The 16,752-nt window shown below is 44.1% G+C and overlaps 1 protein-coding gene across 1 annotated transcript in view; it reads right to left on the reverse strand.

Moving 5' to 3' along the window:
- LOC139469610 (uncharacterized) overlaps window positions 1–16,752 on the reverse strand; it is a 447,403-nt gene that overhangs the window by 12,427 nt on the left and 418,224 nt on the right. The gene's annotated exons all lie outside the window — the stretch shown is intronic.

The raw sequence follows: 16,752 nt of genomic DNA on the forward strand, positions 1-16,752 counted from the left end.
TGAAGTCGCCGCCTATCAAACATAGTTTCCTTCTACCTTGTAAACTCAACAAAAGTAGAAATATTAATGCCTATTTTATGGATGCAGACAGAACTTCAAACAGGATCGAATGGTGAGATGTGGGGATGCGAGGGTGTTGACAGGTGAGATGTGGGAATGCGAGGGTGTTGACAGGTGAGATGTGGGGATTCGAGGGTGTTGACAGGTGAGATGTGGGAATGCGAGGGTGTTGACAGGTGAGATGTGGGGATTCGAGGGTGTTGACGGGTGAGATGTGGGGATGCGAGGGTGTTGACAGGTGAGATGTGGGGATGCGAGGGTGTTGACAAGTGAGATGTGGGGATGCGAGGGTGTTGACAGGTGAGATGTGGGGATGCGAGGGTGTTGACAGGTGAGACGTGGGGATGCGAGGGTGTTGACAGGTGAGACGTGGGGATGCGAGGGTGTTGACAAGTGAGATGTGGGGATGCAAGGGTGTTAACAGGTGAGACGTGGGGATGCGAGGGTGTTGACAGGTGAGATGTGGGAATGCGAGGGTGTTGACAGGTGAGATGTGGGAATGCGAGGGTGTTGACAAGTGAGATGTGGGGATGCGAGGGTGTTGACAGGTGAGACGTGGGGATGCGAGGGTGTTGACAAGTGAGATGTGGGGATGCGAGGGTGTTAACAGGTGAGACGTGGGGATGCGAGGGTGTTGACAGGTGAGATGTGGGGATGCGAGGGTTTTGACAGGTGAGATGTGGGGATGCGAGGGTGTTGACAAGTGAGATGTGGTGATGCGAGGGTGTTGACAGGTGAGACGTGGGGATGCGAATGACCTTCTGTGTGTCGTGTCACATCCTGGGATAGGTATTAATAATAAACAGAAGTTAATTATATGCGTTATGATATATTACAACATATTGTTTAAATTAATGAAATATTGTATTGAGTACGGATGCTTCAAGTACACTTGCATATTAAAGGTATTTATGGACTTCATAGCTGGGGCGTACGAGTGACGATCATGATTAATGGTCGTATTGTTATTTTGTCATTGATTTATGTCTGCCTAGCTACACGATACAGCCATATCGCAATCTGAGCCAAGGTTGTCCAGGGTAGCTGATGCACACAACTCGACCCTCGCATGTTATGACGTCATACCATGCTTCATATGGGACCCTGTCGCGTTGTTTTCAAGGCCGTATTTTGAAACTGTCGACGCTGAAAGTTAGTATATCAGTAAACAGTGCTGGAGATACCGGACATTCATGGTATCGATCACGTGACACTGTCAGGACACGGTAGGACAATAGCAAACTGCCTGTAAGTGAGTTTGGTTTAACGCCGCCTCCAACAGTATTCCAGTTAAATCGCAATGTCAGCTTAATGTGGGAGGAAAGCCCGAAGTGATGCAGGTCTCAGACGTTTTCCACTTCGGTGAAACCCACGAGCACAGGTATGGTGCTGACAAACCTAGAAACATAATCAGGGCGAACTGGGATTCGAACCCACAGTCATAGGTTTATGGCGTGCAACTCTGCACAGCGAATCGCAGCGTCTTAGGCAGCTGGGCCACCCGTGCCCCCTGCAAACTGCCTGTACACGTCCTAGGAAGCTATCGCAGTGTAACCCATCTATGGCTGTCGTGTTTAGCTCTCTTAATTTTAGTAGCATCTCGGTGTCTACTGGCCAAATATCAATAAAAATATAATATGGGACTCCTATTCTTCATATACTAAACACAAAAGTATATTTTGGGGGATACTTTATGTTTTTGTGTGTTTGGTCTTCATTACAAACAATATCCTAAAAAAATATCAAAACCTTTTTTTTCTGTCCAGGGTAAATAAAGAGAGTAACAGGTGGTTCATTGTATGGAGACAGTAAGCCTCTGTGCATGGCAGCTGACGATGACAGGGGACAGTGTGAGATGCATTGTTAAAGGGACACAACCCTAAATTTAGAGGCGGAATAATTCCGATAAATGAACAACAGCTGTCCACATTGAAGACGTTTTTTGTGTGAAACAGGGCATCAGCGACTGTTGACAAGCCAGTATTCGTCTGAGGGCAAGAATTACATCAATACTGGAATTGAGAGTACGGGTTATCTCCCTTCCATATCGGCGATGTCTCCCAGCGTGGCTGTGCCTATGTGCGGGGAACAGGAGGCTGTCTGTGGCCGTTCGGACCACGTGTGCTCCATCTGTGAGCCGAGTATTGACGGTGTTGTGCTGTGGGTTACAAGTCTACAAGGGCTTCACTCGATCTGAACAGACAGGGGCGTAATACGTATAAAGGATCTAAAATATTCAACCTCTACTGTTTATATCGTTTTATTTAATGTCTGGGTTACAAATATCCATCCATCTTTGTTGAACAGGACGCCCCTCTATCTTCATTTGTGTTCTACAGGACGCTCCTTCATCTTCCGCATTTGTTCTACAGGATGCTCCTCCATCTACCATCTGTGTCCCACAGTTCGCTCCTCCATCTTCCATCTGTGTCCTATAGTTCGCTCCTCCATCTTAATTCCATCTTCCATATGTGTCCTATAGTTCGCTCCTCCATCTTGATTCCATCTTCCATCTGTGTCCTATAGTTCGCTCCTCCATCGTCCATCTGTGTCCCACAGTTCGCTCCTCTATCTTCCATCTGTGTCCTACAGTTCGCTCCTCCATCTTAATTCCATCTTCCATCTGTGTCCTATAGTTCACTCCTCCATCTTAATTCCATCTTCCATCTGTGTCCTACAGTTCGCTCCTCCATCTTAATTCCATCTTCCATCTGTGTCCTATAGTTCACTCCTCCATCTTAATTCCATCTTCCATCTGTGTCCTATAGTTCGCTCCCCATCTTAATTCCATCTTCCATCTGTGTCCTATAGTTCGCCCCTCCATCTTAATTACATCTTCCATCTGTGTCCCACAGTTCACTCCTCCATCTTAATTCCATCTTCCATCTGTGTCCTACAGTTCGCTCCTCCATCTTAATTCCATCTTCCATCTGTGTCCTATAGTTCACTCCTCCATCTTGATTCCATCTGCCATCTGTGTCCTATAGTTCGCTCCTCCATCTTAATTCCATCTGCCACCTGTGTCATATAGTTCGCTCCTCCATCTTGATTCCATCTTCCATCTGTGTTCTATAGTTCGCTCCTCCATCTTAATTCCATCTGCCATCTGTGTCCTATAGTTCGCTCCTCCATCTTAATTCCATCTTCCATCTGTGTTCTATAGTTCGCTCCTCCATCTTCCATCTGTGTCCTATAGTTCGCTCCTCCATCTTGATTCCATCTTCCATCTGTGTCCTATAGTTCGCTCCTCCATCGTCCATCTGTGTCCCACAGTTCGCTCCTCTATCTTCCATCTGTGTCCTACAGTTCGCTCCTCCATCTTAATTCCATCTTCCATCTGTGTCCTATAGTTCACTCCTCCATCTTAATTCCATCTTCCATCTGTGTCCTACAGTTCGCTCCTCCATCTTAATTCCATCTTCCATCTGTGTCCTATAGTTCACTCCTCCATCTTAATTCCATCTTCCATCTGTGTCCTATAGTTCGCTCCCCATCTTAATTCCATCTTCCATCTGTGTCCTATAGTTCGCCCCTCCATCTTAATTCCATCTTCCATCTGTGTCCCACAGTTCACTCCTCCATCTTAATTCCATCTTCCATCTGTGTCCTACAGTTCGCTCCTCCATCTTAATTCCATCTTCCATCTGTGTCCTATAGTTCGCTCCTCCATCTTGATTCCATCTTCCATCTGTGTCCTTTAGTTCGCTCCTCCATCTTAATTCCATCTTCCATTTGTGTCCTTTAGTTCGCTCCTCCATCTTGATTCCATCTTCCATCTGTGTCCTATAGTTCGCTCCTCCATCTTAATTCCATCTGCCATCTGTGTCCTATAGTTTGCTCCTCCATCTTGATTCCATCTTCCATCTGTGTTCTATAGTTCGCTCCTCCATCTTAATTCCATCTGCCATCTGTGTCCTATAGTTCGCTCCTCCATCTTCATTCCATCTTCCATCTGTGTTCTATAGTTCGCTCCTCCATCTTCCATCTGTGTCCTATAGTTCGCTCCTCCTTCTTAATTCCATCTTCCATTTGTGTCCCACAGTTCGCTCCTCCATCGTGATTCCATCTTCCATCTATGTCCACAGTTCACTCCTCCATCTTGATTCCACCTTCCATCTGTGTCCTATAGTTCACTCCTCCATCATAATTCCATCTTCCATATGTGTCCTATAGTTCACTCCCCCTTCTTAATTCCATCTTCCATCTGTGTCCTATAGTTCACTCCTCCTTCTTAATTCCATCTTCCATCTGTGTCCTATAGTTCACTCCTCCATCTTAATTCCATTTCCCATCTGTGTCCCACAGTTCACTCCTCCATCTTGATTACATCTTCCATCTGTGTCCTATAGTTCGCTCCTCCATCTTGATTCCATCTTCCATCTGTGTCCTATAGTTCACTCCTCCATCTTGATTCCATTTCCCATCTGTGTCCCACAGTTCACTCCTCCATCTTAATTCCATTTCCCATCTGTGTCCCACAGTTCACTCCTCCATCTTGATTACATCTTCCATCTGTGTCCTATAGTTCGCTCCTCCATCTTGATTCCACCTTCCATCTGTGTCCTATAGTTCACTCCTCCATCTTAATTCCATTTCCCATCTGTGTCCCACAGTTCACTCCTCCATCTTGATTACATCTTCCATCTGTGTCCTATAGTTCGCTCCTCCATCTTGATTCCATCTTCCATCTGTGTCCTATAGTTCACTCCTCCATCTTGATTCCATTTCCCATCTGTGTCCCACAGTTCACTCCTCCATCTTAATTCCATCTTCCATCTGTGTCCTATAGTTCACTCCTCCATCTTGATTCCATTTCCCATCTGTGTCCTATAGTTCACTCCTCCATCTTAATTCCATTTCCCATCTGTGTCCCACAGTTCACTCCTCCATCTTGATTCCATTTCCCATCTGTGTCCTATAGTTCACTCCTCCATCTTAATTCCATTTCCCATCTGTGTCCTATAGTTCGCTCCTCCATCTTGATTCCATCTTCCATCTGTGTCCTATAGTTCACTCCTCCATCTTGATTCCATTTCCCATCTGTGTCCCACAGTTCACTCCTCCATCTTGATTCCATCTTCCATCTGTGTCCTATAGTTCACTCCTCCATCTTGATTCCATTTCCCATCTGTGTCCTATAGTTCACTCCTCCATCTTAATTCCATTTCCCATCTGTGTCCCACAGTTCACTCCTCCATCTTGATTACATCTTCCATCTGTGTCCTATAGTTCGCTCCTCCATCTTGATTCCACCTTCCATCTGTGTCCCACAGTTCACTCCTCCATCTTGATTACATCTTCCATCTGTGTCCTATAGTTCGCTCCTCCATCTTGATTCCATTTCCCATCTGTGTCCCACAGTTCACTCCTCCATCTTGATTCCATCTTCCATCTGTGTATCATAGTTCGCTCCTCGTCATAATTCGATCTTCCATCTGTGTCCTATAGTTCGGTCCTCATCTTAATTCCATCTTCCATCTGTGTCCTATAGTTCGCTCCTCCATCTTAATTCCACCTTCGTCCTATAGTTCGCTCCTCCATCTTAATTCCATCTGTGTATCATAGTTCGCTCCTCGTCATAATTCCATCTTCCAGCTGTGTAACATAGTTCGCTCCTCGTCATAATTCCATCTTCCATCTGTGTCCTATAGTTCGGTCCTCATCTTAATTCCATCTTCCATCTGTGTCCTATAGTTCGCTCCCCCATCTTAATTCCATCTTCCATCTGTGTATTATAGTTCGCTACTCGTCATAATTCCATCTTCCATCTGTGTCATATAGTTCCCTCCTCCATCTTAATTCCATCTTCCATCTGTGTCCTATAGTTCACTCCCCCATCTTAATTCCATCTTCCATCTGTGTATTATAGTTCGCTCCTCGTCATAATTCCATCTTCCATCTGTGTCATATAGTTCGCTCCTCCATCTTAATTCCATCTTCCATCTATGTCCCATAGTTCGCTCCTCCATCTTAATTCCATCTTCCATCTGTGTCCTATAGTTCGCTCCTCCATCTTGATTCCATCTGCCATCTGTGTCCTATAGTTCGCTCCTCCATCTTAATTCCATCTGCCATCTGTGTCCTATAGTTCGCTCCTCCATCTTGATTCCATCTTCCATCTGTGTTCTATAGTTCGCTCCTCCATCTTAATTCCATCTTCCATCTGTGTTCTATAGTTCGCTCCTCCATCTTAATTCCATCTGCCATCTGTGTCCTATAGTTCGCTCCTCCATCTTAATTCCATCTTCCATCTGTGTTCTATAGTTCGCTCCTCCATCTTCCATCTGTGTCCTATAGTTCGCTCCTCCTTCTTAATTCCATCTTCCATCTGTGTCCCACAGTTCGCTCCTCCATCGTGATTCCATCTTCCATCTATGTCCACAGTTCGCACCTCCATCTTGATTCCATCTGCCATCTGTGTCCTATAGTTCGCTCCTCCATCTTAATTCCATCTTCCATCTGTGTTCTATAGTTCGCTCCTCCATCTTCCATCTGTGTCCTATAGTTCACTCCTCCTTCTTAATTCCATCTTCCATCTGTGTCCTATAGTTCACTCCTCCTTCTTAATTCCATCTTCCATCTGTGTCCTATAGTTCACTCCTCCATCTTAATTCCACCTTCCATCTGTGTCCTATAGTTCGCTCCTCCATCTTGATTCCATCTTCCATCTGTGTCCTATAGTTCGCTCCTCCATCTTAATTCCATCTTCCATCTGTGTCCTTTAGTTCACTCCTGCATCTTAATTCCATCTTCCATCTGTGTCCCACAGTTCACTCCTCCATCTTGATTACATCTCCCATCTGTGTCCTATAGTTCGCTCCTCCATCTTGATTCCATCTTCCATCTGTGTCCTATAGTTCGCTCCTCCATCTTAATTCCATCTTCCATCTGTGTCCTATAGTTCACTCCTCCATCTTGATTCCATCTCCCATCTGTGTCCCACAGTTCACTCCTCCATCTTGATTCCATCTTCCATCTGTGTCCTATAGTTCGCCCCTCCATCTTGATTCCACCTTCCATCTGTGTTCTATAGTTCGCTCCTCCATCTTACATCTGTGTATAATAGTTTACTCCTCGTCATAATTCGATCTTCCATCTGTGTCCTATAGTTCGGTCCTCATCTTAATTCCATCTTCCATCTGTGTCCTATAGTTCGCTCCTCCATCTTAATTCCACCTTCGTCCTATAGTTCGCTCCTCCATCTTAATTCCATCTGTGTATCATAGTTCGCTCCTCGTCATAATTCCATCTTCCAGCTGTGTAACATAGTTCGCTCCTCGTCATAATTCCATCTTCCATCTGTGTCCTATAGTTCGGTCCTCATCTTAATTCCATCTTCCATCTGTGTCCTATAGTTCGCTCCCCCATCTTAATTCCATCTTCCATCTGTGTATTATAGTTCGCTACTCGTCATAATTCCATCTTCCATCTGTGTCATATAGTTCCCTCCTCCATCTTAATTCCATCTTCCATCTGTGTCCTATAGTTCACTCCCCCATCTTAATTCCATCTTCCATCTGTGTATTATAGTTCGCTCCTCGTCATAATTCCATCTTCCATCTGTGTCATATAGTTCGCTCCTCCATCTTAATTCCATCTTCCATCTGTGTCCCATAGTTCGCTCCTCCATCTTTATTCCATCTTCCATCTGTGTCCCATAGTTCGCTCCTCCATCTTTATTCCATCTTCCATCTGTGTCCTATAGTTCGCTCCTCCATCTTAATTCCATCTTCCATCTGTGTCCCACAGTTCGTTCCTCCATCTTAATTCCATCGCCTATCTGTGTCCACTAGCTCGCTCCCCCATCTGTATTACATCTTCCAAGGCTCAGTGTTTGTTTCTGTGCGTTAACTCCCTTTAACTGTGGTTGCACAGCTGCCTAGTGTGTGGTATATGGTTAGGTCACAGAGTCGCGAGGGCTCCTCTCAGCAATATCGAACAGAACATCTTCTATCTTCTATAAATTACATCATACGATCTTTAAGAGTCGTATGCATATATACGTCGGTCTATGTTCAGATTAATACGTTCCGCCGAAATGACATATGTATCGGTTACCGTGGGCTATACATTACAATTAAAGGCATAGGCGTGCTGAAAAACAGACGCATGGTACATTATTGTAATCCTGTCTAACACAGGATATCAATAGATCACTTATTTGTGACAATGTAGAACCAATACAAGCGTGGACCACTGGTGCAGGAGAGGCGACATCTGTCGCCATCAGCAGGCAGCACATCCACGTACCGCATATAGTCAATCTACACGAGACGTTTTATGGGGGTGAGGAACAAACGTGCGTAATATCGACCGTCCAAAACGTTTAAATGTTATTCAATATGAACATGATCGATGCATATTCAACAAATGAAATGTGTCATAGTGTATTTGTCGGATAGGTGCACATTCGTTTTTGAAGTTGTAGTGTAGTTTCAGATAGTTAATTTCAACTCATTGATTTCAAGTTGGTTGTGAATTGAAATAAAGACGTTCTTATCGGCCCCGATTATCTAGGGTAGTTTTCATCCATTATTTATTATCAGTACGAGAAAGGAGAGAGGATACACCGCATGATTAAAGACATGTGATATAATGAATAACATGTAGCGTAAGGTATCAAGTTTAGAAAAGTGCATGTACTTAACTTTAAGTTTTGAATCTAAACTACGCCTTGCCAGCAATGGCGGATACGTGCGCGGAGACGTGTCACCAAGCACGGGGCGTCAGAAGTAGGGCATTGAGGAAGTGGAGGTTGTCAATGTCGCCTGTCCACGTGGATGACGTGGCATGTTGTTGCGGGCTTGTTCAGTCGGGCGTGGCCAGCTGTGACTTGGCTGTACCTCTGTAGAGTTACCATGGCGACCGCGTTATTTGCGAGTTGACATACGTGACATCAAACAGCTCAGTTTGAAGAACCCGTCTACACCTGACACGTACAGTAATTACACCTGGTTTTTTTACACAATGTATGCTCTGTTGACCGAGGTACAGGCCTGGTTGTCTTAATGGGAATCGCTGAAAGGTTTTACTGTCTATGCTCTTGTCCACATGTTGTCCGGACCCCCATAACCCCCTTCCCACCATACCCACCTCATCCCCACCCCCCTTTCGAAAACCAAATGTATTGATATGTTGTATGCAGTAAATATTACTGAGAGAACATTTTGATATTTTGGACCCTCCCTTTTAAAAATGCTGGATCCGCCCTTAAATTAGTAAGATCTTTTTCTTTTTCCAAAACCACATCACTAATCAATGTTGAGGTATTGAAAGTTTTTTTAATTTATATTTATTTTGATAATTTTGGTTGCATGTACGAACATTGAAACTATTTAACAGTTATTCGTCTCGCTTAGACTTCAGCAAAAACTGTGTTAGACTAAATGTACATGTTTAATAAGGTGAGCAAATATTTGCTTCACATTTTCCTTCAGTGTGTCTTCCAAGCCGGTACACAGAAGCTAGGGACAAGTCAATACCGGATCTATAAACTCCCCACACGCGATATCTACCGGTTACCCCTGGAGGGTGCGCTCACAGAGGAGCACAAGCGCGGTGTAGGGAGTTTGGTGTGCGCGCACACCCTCAATAACGTTCTTGTACTTGGTTTTGATCAACGATGGCGCTATTCTCAACTGGCAATAAAGACATTTAGGTTATTAAATATGGATTTTCTGTTTGCCATTGTTCGCAAATACATGCAAATATCATGGCATAAAGAAATATATTTTTATAAGCATGAGTTATGGATGCTCTGCCAGTGTACAGAATGCTGAGGTGCTTGTCATGGACAATTAAATCAGATTCCGTTCTGTTATATGTACAAATCACCCTGCTACCAGTAACCAGCCATTCATAATGGACTTCCTCGCGTGTTTATGTCACAAACGTGGGATGAGATAATAATACCCTACTAGAGTAGAACACACAACCTTCCACTAGAGCGAGGGGCACGGGTGGCCCAGTCGTCTGAGGCGCCGCGATTCGCTGTGCTGAGTTGCGTCCCTTGGGCACGCCAGAAACCTATGATTGTGGGTTCGAATCCCGGTTCGCCCCGATTATGTTTCTAGGTTTGTCAGCACCATACCCGTGCTTGTGGGTTTCACCGAAGTGGTAAACGTCTGAGACCTTTAGCAATAGTCCAGCAATATCACGGCGGGGCACACCAGAAATGGGCTTCACACATCGTACCCATGTGTGGAATCGACATTGGCCTTTTCGTCAAGACGATCGAGCTGTCGCTTTAACCCAAGGCTACACCACCGCCACTCCAAAACAGTAACGAAACATTTTGTCATGCTTTTAACAGCTAATCTTACGGTTTATCTTTGCCTTTAACGCAATGTCTATATGTCAAACAGACAGCCAGGCTACTTCCTCCATTCTAGATCACACGTCGTCACTGAAATCATGTTTTACAAGCTAAAACGCGTTTGCTTTCATTATATATAATTATATATACATACGTAATCATATTTATATTCATAACAAAATGCAGCCGGATTTACAGCATAATGACACACAACCGCGTTGTCGAGTGCAGGTAAAAGTCCCGTAACAACCCATTGCCAACACGTACCCAGCGTGACGATATGCACGGGAACCTACAGCTGGCTTCTCAAGTCCTTCCCAGACATGTTTTATCAAGGTAAATAGTCCACGTGGCTGTATACCTGGCCGAGTATCCAGGTAGGCAATGTGAGGTGTGTACGTCACGACCAGGGCAATCCCGGGTCGACCTGACCGACATGTTAAATCAGCCGTGGTTGCCCCCAGCCAAGCATTCCCTCATAGGTTTCGTTTTCGGCAGCATAGTGGACGCATGGCTCTATCTGCCACACTTTCTTCATATCTTTTACAACCAGTTACCTTATCAAACATAAGACGGGATAACATAGAGTAGTTCTTGACGGTGTACTTTCATTCAGGTTCCAAGATAGGTTTGTTCGTTTGTTCGTTTGTTGAATTGTTTTGTTTGTTTGTTGTTAAATGCCTCACTCAGCAATATTCCAGCTATATATATGACGGCGCTCTGTAAATAATCGAGTCTGAACTAAACAATCCAGTGATTTACATCATGGGTGTCGGTCCACACGTGTGTGTGTGTGTGTGTGTGTGTGTGTGTGTGTGTGTGTGTACTAGTCCGGATTAATGCCGATTTTATAGGTAAAGTAGAAGCCACTTCTAGGGATTACTTGAGATTGTAAACCCTGACACGATTGAACAGGGTATGTTCCCGAATGTCAGGGTTAACAATCTCAAGTTATCCCGAGAAGTTGTTTGTCCAATTAATAAAGCGACTCATCACATAAATAATATGAAAACATCGAGATACGTTATACCGAAACAATACTGTGTGTCGCTGTATAAAAGGAATTCGATTAAAGCCTGCGAGAGAGAAAACACGTGCAACATGGACCAACTGGATTCATGACATGTTTGTTTGTTATTTAACGCCGCACTCAGCAATATTCCAGCTATATGACGGCGGTCTGAAAATAATCGAATCTGGGCCAGACAATCCAGTGATTGACATCATGTGCATCGATCCACGCAATTGGGTTGGAATGGGTCTTCAGCAACCCATTTTTGCCGTAAAAGGCGCCTGTGCTTGTCGTAAGAGGCGACAAACGGGATCGGGTGGTCAGGCTCGCTGACTTGTTTGATGCATGTCATCGATCCCAATCGCGTGGATCGATGCTCATATTGTCAATCACTGGATTTTCTGGTCCAGACTCGATTATTTACAGACCGCCGTCATATAGCTGGAATATTGCTGCGTGCGGCGTTAAACAACAAACAAACGAACGAACAAACAAAACATAATATCTTTGGTCAGCGGTGGTGTAGTGTTTGTAAAAGCTTATGTGTATTGTCTAGTGCCCTGTAGCGTCAAACCAATAGAGAAGGCTATGATAAGTCTGCGATAATCGGCTGGGTCAGCGCTATCATCCTTACGCAAGAACTCCAAGCGAGGCGAGATAACGTTACAGGTATACAGTGACCAAGCTAAACGCACGCCTGCACATAATGACAACTAATGGATACACTGCACACACTCCATTGTTTTTTGTATTTTTTATACACTATGTATAAGCGTCGTTAAAAACGTAAACTGCACTGGAGTCTGTTGTGACACAATCTCGAATTTATAGACTGAGTGAGTTGGTTTGATGCCGATGTAATGTAGTAAATTCATGCCATGTCAGCTTTAAATGTGAGAAAAGGTCAAGGACGTTCATACCATTGTAGCGAAACCCACGGGTACCGGTATAATACTGACAAACCACAGATCATGATGAGGTAAATCTGGCATTGGAACCCGAACAAATCGGTATGGGGTTCGAATCCTAAATCATGTGGGATATTTAATTTGTCACCACCAGGATGTGTCGATGGGTTTCAAGTATGGCGAAGTCATTACGTCTTCATACTGCATCAACTACCCTTTCTTTCTGAAGATCATGCATCACTTCGGACTTTCCTCCCACTTAAGCTGACACGCCGCGGTATAACTGGAATACTGTTAAGAGCGGCGTTAAACCCAACTCACTCACTCTGAAGGTCAACTTGTCGTGATGCTTCCGGTTGCCTTGGAAATACCGAGAACAGTACTCGTCGAACATCCGAACACCGCCGAAAACAATATATTGACCAGTGTCAATCATCTGCCCGCGTGGTTAACTCTATCCAGTTCGTTTGCCTGGGGACTCCCACATGCGTTGTTTACTTTTTTACTGTAAATTGAAACAATCCTCATGTTTACATTTCCTTTGTTTTCCTTCTAATCGCAAGTAAACACGAATCGCCGAAAACTGTATTCAACGCTGAGCTCGCCACACTGTTGGAACCTACACCGCTACACTGTATTTATATATTCACCGGCGTGTGGCACTTTCATTGCAACTTGGCATAAGCCCGGAGCTATCCTGATACGGGCTTATGTGTAACCTACCTGATCACAGAATAACCTCGTCAGCACCTGAAACGATAACAAGGGACATAAATTATAGGTTATATGTGTTCATATACCACTGTTTCAAGTGTGATTATTATGTGTATTGGCATGTGGTATACAGTTATCCAACCCTTCTGCTTATTCACTGCTTACTGCTATTTATCACACTCATAACCATATGTGAGTGTTCATGTCACCCTGTGACATTCAAAGGAAGGCTATATATGCACATAAATCATTATAATTTTTTACCCATTTCAGATGAGAGATGATTTTTTACGTTCTCGAAACAGTTTGCAGGTCGACCTTGACACTTTAATGATGATGGGTGGGGGTGTAGTGAGGTGATCTGGGTATGTATGTTTCTGGTAGGGCGGGGTATGTGTGTGGTGAGGCGGTGTATGTGTGTGGTAGGGTGGGTCAGGCTGTCAGGGGGGGCGGGGGGTATGTGTGTGGTGGACGGGGTACATGTGGGGTGTGGTATATATGTGTGGCGGGGCGGGGTATGTGTGTGGTAGGGCAGGGTATATATGTGGGGTGGGGTGGGGTATGTGTGTGGTGGGGGCGGGGCATATGTGTCTGGTGGGGCGGTGTCAGCGTGATGTTCGAGAAGCTTTTCCTGTACGTCCCATTCTGACTAAATTTTCACCATAGAGTCAAAATGCGCTTAGTTTTGCATGGATTGTTACATTAAGCCAATCTGCACCCCCACCCAGTTCTTTACCATTTCCGTCTTCCAGCTGATACTACAGCTGATGCTACAGCTGATGATACAGTGTGTGCTTCATATGTTTTGAACGAAGCAGTTTCTCACAGTTACCCCATTTTTTGGTGGTAAACAAGGTGGTGATGTGTATCCATTCCCTATTACACTGCTCTTCATTTCTTTAAGGGGGCACGGGTGGCCCAGTCGTCTAAGGCGCCGCGATTCGCTGTGCAGAGTTGCGTCCCTTGGGTAAGAAAGCGCTAGAAACCTATGATTGTGGGTTCGAATCCCGGTTCGCCCAGATTATGTTTCTAGGTTTGTCAGCACCATACCCGTGCTCGTGGGTTTCACTGAAGTGGTAAACGTCTGAGACCTGCATCACTTCGGGCTTTCCTCCCACATTAAGCTGACACGCCGTGATATAACTGTAATACTGTTGGAGGCGGCGTTAAACCCAACTCACTCACTCAGTTCTTCAATTCTCTTGCCTCGGAGAGATGGCATCAAATTGCTTCCAATACTTTGTATAAACTGCATAATTAAGCCCCCGTTAAGTCCCCGTTACACTATGAAAAACTTGGATTCAAAAACTCTTGGTCAAAGTCCATTTAGACAACGTTTTTGATATTGTAATATGCCGTTAAAAACGCATAGTGTTTGACGGACTTCAATGGAATAGTAACCGATCCTGTTTGTCATCACAACTTTGATGGACTTTGATGTAATTCAGCCAATCAGAATGCAAGTAACATTTAGAAATTGAAACCCTCAGTCTTGTGTCCTGCCTTTGAATGTAAGGCTTCGCCAACAAGAAACCTGAACGTTTCCCCGTTCAATCTCAGATATCTTATTGCCTACCCCGACGCGGCCTTCTCAACATGACAATACACCAAATACACATAACAACAGCAAAACATTCTTCCTCAGCGGCATCCATCTTGGCAAGGTAATACCCGCAAAAACTTTGACGGCCTGTCAAAAACTTTGATGATTGTATACAGCCCAACTTTGACCAAGAAAACTTAGTCAAACATTTCTTTGACCAAGTTTTTTATCAACGTTTGTGATAGTGTAACGGGAGCTAAGAGAAGTTACTTTGATCAGCGTTAAGATAAAAAATAACTCCAAATTAAACTTAAAGAGTATAATTCATTTCAGTCAATCTGTCTAAAATCCAGTCTCATGTTTCAGGCAATAGTCAATATACATATTGCATGAGTGTCATCGTTCATTGACTGTTACCCATATAAGCATCAGAAATACTATATCGGAATGTGGCCTTCATTAAACTGGGCTGCCTCAGACATTCTGACTGTGGTACTACTTCGCTGAAGGCAAATGTCAAACATACGATAAAAACACGTGAGTGAGCATGGTTTTTACTCCACTTTTAGCAATATTCCAGCAATATCACGGCGGGGGACACTGCAAAATGGACTTCACACTCTGTATCCATGTGACGAATCAAACCCGTGTCTTCGGCGTGACGAGCCAACGCTTTAACCACTAGGCTACCCCACCGCCCTATAAAAAACACGTGAAAGATATAGTTCTATAACGCCCTTGCAGTGGGCTAGGTTTCATCAACACATTTCATACATGAGGATTCTATAATCTATAAATCTATAAATACAACTAATAATTATTTTAGCGTCATCTGTATTCGTTGTAAGTGTGTGTAAGCAATACATTGTTCTCACAAAAGTTCACACCCTTGTCTATCGCACTCCACGTTGATTCCAACAGTGGAATCAGGAAGTGAGTGGGTGAGTGTGGTTTTACGCCGCTTTTAGCAATATTCCAGCAATATCACGGCGGGGACACCAGAAAGGGGCTTCACACATTGTACCCATGTCGGGAATCGAACCCGTGTCTTCGGCGTGACGAGCGAACGCTTTAACCACTAGTCTACCCGACCGCACCGAATCAGGAAGTAATTAGGTTTTGCACAATACCCGATCATTCCATCCCATAGTCTTATTATGATAGCACGTGGAAAAAAACTTTAACATAATCATAAAGTAAATATTAATCCTCAGGATATCGGAGTTGTCCTTTGATCTTAACGAAAACCTTAGGACCATAGAGATAACGATTATTATTCCTGAGGGGCAAAAACTGTATTTTCTGCATAAAGATTAATCTTTATCTTTATGCAGAAAACAGCTGTACACAAATCAAGGCGCGCGAGTGTATCGGGGAATAACGTTAATATAGGTCCGAACTGATCCGATAAAGTCAAGGTACAATAAATGCAACTGACACGTGTGTAATTGCTATCCCATTCAATCTTCCTGATCCCCCATCTGTGTCCGCAAGCTAGTAATAACCCTTGCCACGTCACTAATATACCCTGCGGGGGTGTCGCCAGGCTGAGGGGGTTAACCATCAACGCAGTGATTGCTTTATATGCGGCTAATCTGTCATTTTGATGACGTGACAGATCTGCAAGATGTGGCCTTTCCCACCTTCTGTGTGCCGTGTCACATCCTGGGATAGGTATTATTAGTAAACAGAAGTTAATTATATGCGTTATGATATATTACAACATATTGTTTAAATTAATGAAATATTGTATTGAAAAATACTAACGACAATATTAGATACTGATCTTTATGAATTACTTTCACACTCAGGCATTTTTTCAGTGAAAAGTGATCAAGGACCTCTCTCTCTCTCTCTCTCTCTCTCTCTCTCTCTCTCTCTCTCTCTCTCTCTCTCTCTCTCTCCCTCTCTCTCTCTCTCCCTCTCTCTCTCTCTCCCCCCTCTCTCTCTCTCTCCCCCTCTCCCCCTCTCTCTCTCTCTCTCTCTCCCGCTCTCTCTCTCCACATATATAGACTGGAGCAGTCTCCGTTTCCTTATACTATGCTGTCGGACAAAAGAAAGCATACACTTGGTTGTTTCATTTTTAGCCCCCGTCAAACATGGGTGTATACTTTATAAGTCTTCATTAACCTTGTTAAACCTGTCCGTATCTACCATATATTGTACATAGCGAGTTCCAGCACCATGACTACGTAATATT

The sequence above is a fragment of the Haliotis cracherodii genome, unplaced genomic scaffold, assembly GCF_022045235.1.
Source record: "Haliotis cracherodii isolate W230 unplaced genomic scaffold, xgHalCrac1.p SCAF_2, whole genome shotgun sequence".
NCBI lineage: Eukaryota > Metazoa > Mollusca > Gastropoda > Lepetellida > Haliotidae > Haliotis > Haliotis cracherodii.